This window comes from Cnephaeus nilssonii (assembly GCF_951640355.1).
Source record: "Cnephaeus nilssonii genome assembly, chromosome: 16".
In the NCBI taxonomy this organism is placed as follows: domain Eukaryota; kingdom Metazoa; phylum Chordata; class Mammalia; order Chiroptera; family Vespertilionidae; genus Cnephaeus; species Cnephaeus nilssonii.
This window is the reverse complement of record NC_137087.1, coordinates 5,257,350-5,265,825: the sequence shown is the minus strand read 5'-3', so window position 1 is coordinate 5,265,825 and position 8,476 is coordinate 5,257,350. Positions and strand designations below refer to the sequence as shown.

The 8,476-nt window shown below is 53.7% G+C and overlaps 1 pseudogene across 1 annotated transcript; it reads right to left on the bottom strand.

The window, feature by feature from the left end:
- Positions 1–269: 269 nt before the first annotated feature.
- LOC307112508 (small ribosomal subunit protein eS6-like) lies at positions 270–955 on the bottom strand (annotated as a pseudogene). Its single transcript has one exon. The product of its transcript is annotated as a small ribosomal subunit protein eS6-like (transcript).
- Between the last annotated feature and the right edge of the window lie 7,521 nt (positions 956–8,476).

Below are 8,476 nucleotides of genomic sequence, written 5' to 3'. Positions count from 1 at the left end.
GCTTCCGCTGTTGCCGGGGAAACCCAAGCCTCCCTTCTGGTAGCCATCTTGGTTGGGGTTAATTTGCATACTTGCCCTGATTGGCTGGTGGGCATGGCTTGGCTGGTGGGCGTGGCTTATGTAGCGGAGTGATGGTTAATTTGCATATTACTCTTTTATTAGAGAGGATTGCAAAACTATAATCATGATGCTTTTTGTTTGCTTGTTGTTTTTTTGATGTCTGTTCTTACTTAGTTGTTACTCTTACAAAATCTCATTTTTTACTGGCCTCAGACTTTAAGCAGATGCTTTAAGAGAGGATGGCTACGTCCCTTGGCCATCTGTCCCTGGCACTTTCCTTTGGCCTCCTTCATTCTCTTAGTCCAAAGTTCAGCATATTCTGCGGCCTCTTCCTTGTTTTACTTAGTACAGTGTTTCTTCCAACATTTGCGTTGCAGGACAAGATGCTGAATCTTTGGTGCTTTGGTCTGAGGTTTCTTACCTTCTTGTCAAGGGGCTGTCTCACAACACAATGGCAGACACCATCTTCCTTAGAGAAACTGAAAGGTTTGCGAGTTCTGCTAGCTCTTTTGGGCCCCAGGCAAGAGGCACAATGGTATCTGCGAGACCAGGAGTATCTTTCTCCCCCTTTTCCACAATGACCAGGTGAGAACACTGAGCTTGGCACTGAGCAGATCTGTGCTTGCTCTCTCCAGCCCTCGGTAGTCTGTAACAGGGCTGCTCCTTCCTCAACAGCAGGCAGACAAGCCATGGCTCAGGACCCTGTTCACGGGGAAGCCTTGTTTGTCGTTCCCACCACTGATTCGAACCATAGAACCCTTCCATGCTTCACCCAGAGGATCAGCAGCAACTGCTGTGGCCACACGCTCTTAGGAGAGGTACACAGTTTGGGCTCATAGTCCGCTTCAATGAGTTTCTGGCCACCAGTGGCTGGGAAAGAGACGCTCAGCTTCATCCTGAAGCAGCCGACCACCTCCGAGATGTGCAGGGGTTATTAAGAAAACTGCCCTGAATATATCTTAATTTATCAGGTGAAAATGGAGGGATGTAGTTTGGATTCTTCATTTTCTTACTAATAGTCTTATCTCTATGTGTTCTCAGTTTATATGGAAGTAAATTAAAACCTGACTCGGTGGCTGTCTTCGTGGTCCCAGGTGGGCTTCTTCCTGGAGGTGGCATTGTGGTAAAAGGAGACCAGAATCACGCTCCTTGAACACCCAACACGTACTCGCAACGACGTGAAGCCACTAGAGACCCCTCTGAGGGGGAGTCCTAAATGCCGCCTCTGCATCAGTGCGCTGAGCCTCCGGACACCCATCCAGGAAGTGGGTGTGGGGCGTGCCCTGGTCCGCCTCCTAGGAGTTGGCCAGGCGTGGGCAGGGTGGAGGTGAGGCGCTTTGAGTACATGAAGCACCAATGAGAGAGGCCGCTATTCTGGCGCTGTCCTTGTGGATTTGGGTCAGAGAAAGTAAGAGACGAGAGAAGGCATGGCTTACACAGGAAGCAGATTGAATCAGCTGTGTACAGGGTGGGAAGGGTCCTCTGAGAGGGAGGCCTGAGCAGGGAGCTGTTATTGTCCTGGAAACAGGGAATTGAGACTGTTCATGTCACCAGACTGCAACTAACCAAGGCCGGCATTCGTCACCACATTGGGAAGTCTGGGAGCCTACAGCTGGAGGCCAGCAGGCTTGACGCTATGTCCCCTGGACCCTGGGCCTGGGGGCCCAGCCTCGATGGCTCTGCTCTACCGCGTCAGCTGGGGCAGCCTGACTAGGGCTGAGGTTCTGCTTCTATGATGTCCTCATTCCTGGTGGGAAGGCTGGAGGTAGGGCGCTTGCCCGGAGCTGGAGGTTGGGCCTTGGTTCATCTCTGGGTGGACCCCTCTCTGGCTTCCTCTGAGGATGGTGCTCAAGTTCAAGAGCAATGTCCCAAGAGACAGGACACAGAGATTGCCAGTTTCCTGCAGCCTGCCCCCCACTGGCACGGCGTCAGGCCTGCTGTGTTCTCCTGTCCACACAGCCCAGGCCCAGATTCAGAGAGAGGGCATGAACCACCTCTCGGTGGGAGGAGGGTCAAAGAATTTGGAGGTCAGAGAACGTTTCAGAACTGCCACCTTGTGGTGTGACCTTGCTGAAGATTCTGAGCCTTGGGATTTACTTTTCTTGTCTAGAAAGTGGGTCCACAACACTTTTCCTCCCCAGTTGCTGAGGGAGGAGGAAGCAGACAGAAACCCAGGTGGAGCCTGGCACGCATGAGGGTCTCAGGGTGAGTTCTTCATGCTTCATGGGCCCAGGAGCCAGTGCGCCTGACCCGAGGGACAGAAGAAGAAGAGGGGCCTGGTCAGCCCCACCCAGGGTGAGACCCAACAGCCCACCCCGAACACTGTTCCCAGGGTCCATCCTGTAGAGCCAGGTCCTGGGAGTTCCCCAGTGAGATCACAGACTGGGAGGCAGGTGGACTGGCCAGAGAGCCACCAGGGAGAGAGCTGGGGCTGCCTCCCACTCTACAGGAGGACAGACGGGCGAACTTGGAGCTGCCCGGGTGCCCCTCCCCAGTGTCGTAGGTGGTGGCTGGCGTCTCCCTGGGCTCACCATGAGAAAGGCAGTCAGCTTGCCCTTGGGACTGTTGGGACTTGGTCCAGAGAACACCCAACATCCAAGAGTTGGGGCCCTAGCCCCTCAGTCCTGGAGAGGGCTCTATTCCCTTGAATAAGGAGGGCAGAGGTCAATAGCACCCACCTCCCTGCTGCACACTTCATGTGCTCAAGCTGCCTTCACCAGCTCTGCCCTCCAGCCAGCTTCAGGGTTTGGATTCTCCAGGGGCCAGGGCTGGGGAGGGTGGGTGCTCCGTCAGCCCTGAAACCGAGCTTGACTGAGGGTCTCCCCACCCCTGCTGTTTGGAAGAGCACCGTGCGAGCTGCCTTTAGTGTGGAAAGGAGATCTCTGGAGTTTCTCTGTGGGGCCAGCCACTGCACTGTGTTAAGCATGTCCCACAATCCTATCTCTATTTTACAGCAGGGAAATGGGGCTTAGAATAACCAAGAAAAGGCCTCGTGTGTTAGTTATTTATGGCTGTGTCACAAATTCTCCTCATTTATCCTGGCTGTGAGGGAGGATGAAGCAGGTGGGTCAGGAATGGGGCCTGGCTGAGTGGGGTCTCCTGGCCCGGGGTCCCTCAGTCTGCAAATAGCATTGGCTGGGCTCAATGGGTCCAACTGTTTCACGCTCAGTCGTAGGTGACCATTGGTGCCTCCAGCTACCTGCTGCTTGTTGGCCAAAGCCTCTCTCACCAGCTCCTTGCCATGCGGCCTCTCCGTGGCAGCTCACAGCATGTGCTGGTTCCATTAGAACGAGTGCGTGGGAGCGAGAGACAGACCCCTCTTTCTAACTGTGGAAGTGGCAGCACAGCACTTTTGCCGCATTCTGTTCACTAAAAGTCAGAGGCGAGCCCACGTCCAAGGTGTGGGATGACATGAGAGTGTGAACACCGGTAGGTGGTGCACACCCACGATACCAGGAGCAGGAATTGGGGTTAGACTCCATCTCACTCTGACTGAGCATCTGAGTGGCAAACCCACCCGATACACATATGCACATTCCCACACACTCATACCACACATGCACACTCACACACACCACACATACACACATCACACACATGCACACTAACATACATGCTCACACATTCACATCACACACACACTAACATGCACACTCACACCACACACATGCAGTCATACACTCACACACTCACACCCCACATATGAACACTCATACACACTTGCACTATATACACTAAAACATACACATGCATGTTCACATACACTAACAACACACATGCACACTAACACAGTAACATAAACAGGAACACACATTCATACACAGTCACATACCACTCATGTATGTTCACACACACAACACTACATGCACATTCATATACACACCCTCACACTACATACACTAAAACACACACATGCATGATCACACACACTCACATCACACATGTACCCTCATACACTCACACCACACACATGCACAATCATACACACTCGCACTACATACACTCCTACTTGCATGCTCACACACACATGCACACTCACACACATCACACCACCACACACATATGCACACATGCTTACAGACACACAGACCACATGCTCACACCATATATACACATTCACATTCACTCACACACATACCGTATTCATGCACTTGCACACACACGCACACACACATACACTCCACTATTGGGAGGAAGCTGAGGACAGGGTAGGTTTGACAATGACTACTGAGAATTGGGGTCCTAGTGTCATATAACAAATCATCTTAGGACCAAAAATAGATTTATAGACCAAGTTGATTCTGTTTCAAAAATAATCCTAGTTAAGAAGGAAGTTACAGTCCCATGGCAGGCGTTTTAAACCACGGAACGCCGTGTGGTGCTCAGAGGGACAAAGCATCCACTGTGCAGCGTGGAGGTCAGTCACTTCCTGGCCGGCTGGGCAGGTTAACCTTCCTGGTGACGGTGACAGCTCGCTCACCACTGACGCCTGGCGCATGCGACCACACCCTGCTTCTTGTCAGTCAGTTTGGCTGTTCTCACACAGGCACCAAAGCAGGTTTTAGAAAGAGAAAGGAAGCATTGCTTTATGGCTACTGACAACCAGTTCCAACTGGCACCCAGGAGAGAGTGACAGATGAGGGAGAGGGGGAGGGGAGAGGGGGGAACAGAAAGGGAGAAGACACGCCCTCCCCCCTCCCCCATCACCCAAGTCCTGACTCATGGAGCTGACCAATCCACTGGGTGGCGCTGCCTGCCTGGGTAGCAGCCCGAGTCTCAGAGGGAGGGCTCTGGGAGGCAGGCTCTCCCACTCCTACTCCCACCTACCCACCCACTCCCAGTTGCTGAACCTGTGTTTCTGCTGTATCTGGGGCAGAAGTTTGTGGCCAACAGATGACTCTCAGCTGGAAACCAGGGCCATCAGACCCAAATCTATTTGACAGGGGCTGAATATTCCACCTCCAGGCAATACGCCTGGATTTCAGGGAGGAAGGGGCCCTCTTCGCCGGCCCCGTGCCCAGCACTTTATCCACATTCCTGCCTTGGATCTTCACCACCACCTGTCATGTGAGGAAATGGAGGTCAGAGAGGGTTAGCAACTGCCCAGGGCCCAGGGCCTGGAGGCGGAGGAGGCCAGGCCTGCCTCCGAGCCTACTCTCTTCGTGTGCCTGGGAGGGACTCCTGCCTTGGGGTGGGGAAGCCTAGCTCTCCGTCTGCTGGGAGGCTGGCGGCTGCTTGCTCCCACCTGTTCTGGCCCCTGACCTAGGCCTAGCCCCTCAGACCTCTTAGTGCCCTTTCTCATCCAGACACGTGTCAGTGGGGTTGGGCGCCAGGCAGACAAGACCCCCGGCCCTCTAATCCCTGCCCCGCCCACAGAGGTGAGCATTAACCCTCTTCGTATAAGGAAACCAGTCGTATTTGACTAGAGCCCACCCTGAAGATCTTGTGTTCACTTACTTTTTAAAGATCTTATTTCTAAATACAGTCACGTTCTGTAGTACTGGATTTTAGGACTTCCAGGGTTTTCACAATTCAGCCCATAACAGCATCCCAAGAGAGAAATGGGTCTCAGGGATTCAGGGAGCATCTTCCTTTTACAGCCTAGTGGGTCTAAAGGGGAGAGTGAGTGATCACAGGGTGACCCCAGCTCTCCCCTGGGTCAGTTCCTGATCCCCAAGAAGGGCCATAGGTAGATCAACTGGGGAACGGGGTAACGGATGCCGCTCCAGTTAGTGCTGCTGGTTCGAAGACCTGAGTGGACCAGCCCGGGGCTCAGGCTCGTGTTCACTGGGGCAGGGACCATGTGGCCCGCACGGGGTCTTCTTTAGGCTGAGCGTGGCCCGGGAGCACGGGGAGGCTTCACGGTCACTACTTGGTCATCTGAGCTGGTCCCACAGCAACACCTCCTCTGCATCATCTGGGTCTCTCACATCCTGTTTCCATTCGCTAACCCCTCTATGAAAAAGGAATATTGTGCACATTTGAGAGCTCTGACGCTTGCTGGCTTTTGTCCCCTGAGCTTGGCAGTGGCCTGGGAACAGGACATGGTAGCAGGGATCAGAGCAGTTGGAAAATCACAGAAACATGTGTTTTGTGATATTGTAAGCTCTCTGGCCTATAAAGAAATCCAAATGATGTAACGGGAATGCAGTCTGAGGGCCCAGGCCCAGGCCCTGCAATTACCACCTCTGCGCCTGGAAGGGATCCCAGCTCCTCCGGGTGCATGGAGACCCCGGTGGTGGAAACTCAGATGGGCACTGGCCTGTGGTGTGGGAACAATACAGCTTTGTCTGCTGTAACATATTCAAAAATTCCACCCAAGATTATTCATACCTATGAGACCTGGCCAACAGTCTTCGTGACTGGCTCAAAGATTGCAGTTGGTCAGAGTATATGCAACTCAATCAGTTAGCCATTCAGTGGGCATGCACCAAGTCCTTTCTGAGTGCTCTACAGCAGCGGTTCTCAACCTGTGGGTCGCCTAAGACCATCGGAAAACACAGATATTTTACATTACGATTCATAACAGTAGCAAAATTACAGTTATGAAGTAGCAACGAAAATAATTTTATGGTTGGGGGTCACCACAACATGAGGAACTGTATTAAAGGGTCGTGGCATTAGAAAGGTTGAGAACCACTGATTAAACCCTCCAAGCTTAGTGTCTGCACACACCTGGGCTGGCTCCGCTGGAAATGGCATTGATTGGAAGAGATCAGGCAGCCGACAGAGAAGCCTGGTGCACAGGCTGGTAGAACAGGCAGAAGTCAGGCAGGAGTGGTCAGCGGGGGGATGGCCCCGGGCCCCTGCCTGCCTCCTTAGCCCTGACCTGGCAGAGATCATTGCTTGATGACGGAGCTTGGGGAACACGGCCAGGTGGGGCAGGCGGCAGGAAGCTGAATGCGCCCGCCTCTTCTGCTTTGTTTCTGAGGGGCCCCGCCTGAGTCAGCAAGCTCCACACTGGGTCCACTCGCTAAGCGTGGAGGGGTGTCAGGGCCTGGCGGCCACAAGGACAACAGGGGACAGCCAGGGCCGACTCCGCTGCTCTCTGGTGAACCCTAGGATTAACGAGCAGGTCTGTTGAGCTCCCACCACCCAGAGGCCCTCAGCGGAGTAACTACAGGCCCTACCTCCAGCGGCTTCTCTGGCCACAACCAGCTTCCTCACTAAGGCCCGCTGCCCAGGGAGGGGTTCTGCCAGTCCCAGGAAGGACTGTGGGCATTTGGGTTAGCCTCACCCTCCTGGCTGGGCGGACCCCGGATGCTTGGATCAGAGGGAGGAGGGAGAGGCTAAGGGATTGACTTTAATGGCACCAACCCAGGGGGAGGGAGCTGCTTGTCTGTGTGATTCACGTTGGGCATCTTGGGAAATGATGGAGAAGGGCATCTGTCTTGCTTGAACCAGGATTTCCAACGAGAAAATCACTAGACATTCTGCTGGTTTGGGAGCAACAGGATCAAGGAGACAGTTCCCTCGCTTGTTCAGCAAGGGTGAGAGGAAGGACAAGGGCCACAGTGTGGCCTTCAGACTCGTAAACGTGGGCATGAGTCTCTCTTCCCCTCCCCCCCACCAGCTGTGGGTTCCACTTGACTTTGCCCGACCTGAGTGATGTCTTTTCAAGTGGAAGTCAGGGATTATGAGGACACAACTAAACAGTAATTTTGCAAACCTCGTGGAACAGGAGCTGCTGAACTTTCCCTGTGAGGGGCACTGAGCCATGAGGTGTCTGTTGCAACTACTCAGTGCTGCTGCTGTGGCCTGCAAGCAGCTGTCGATGATGTGTAAACGAAAGGACACAGTTGTGTTCCAATAAAGCTTGACTGACTAAACTGGACAGCTGGCTGGGTTTGGCCTGCAAGACTTAGCTGGTGAAACCTGTCCTAGAAATGGTATGTGCTCCATTAATTTTAGTCCTTTTGGTCAGAGGAAGCTGGATTGAACGACAGAGAAATTGAGGAACATATTCAACAGAAGTGGGCATTGAGGATAGGCAGAAGGGAGAAGGGCTCAGAAGGTCTTCTCAGAGAAAAATTAGATGATTGCAGCATGAAGCATCCGCTCCAGAACACCACACCCGCCACGGGCAGCCTGGATTCAACACCCCATCTCCTACAGGGATCCAGAGGGAGGTTGGAGGGTGTCCTAAATGGGGTTGGGCATATGGGTGCATGGTGGGGGCCCCATACTCTTGGGTGGTGACGGACCCTCACTGCAGCAGGATGCAGGTGCCAGCACTGGGGCCCTGCCCAAAGGATAGCGGTGGAGCGGGGGCTCTGAGCTGGACTCCTGCAGCTCTGCCTGGTCAGGTGGGGCTGTGCCCAGGGGGCCCTCTCCCTGGGCCATTGGATGCTTTGGAGATAGTCCCTGATGTATGATGCCTCTGTGCAGGGATTTAGGCTAAGTCCTCTCAGCGAAG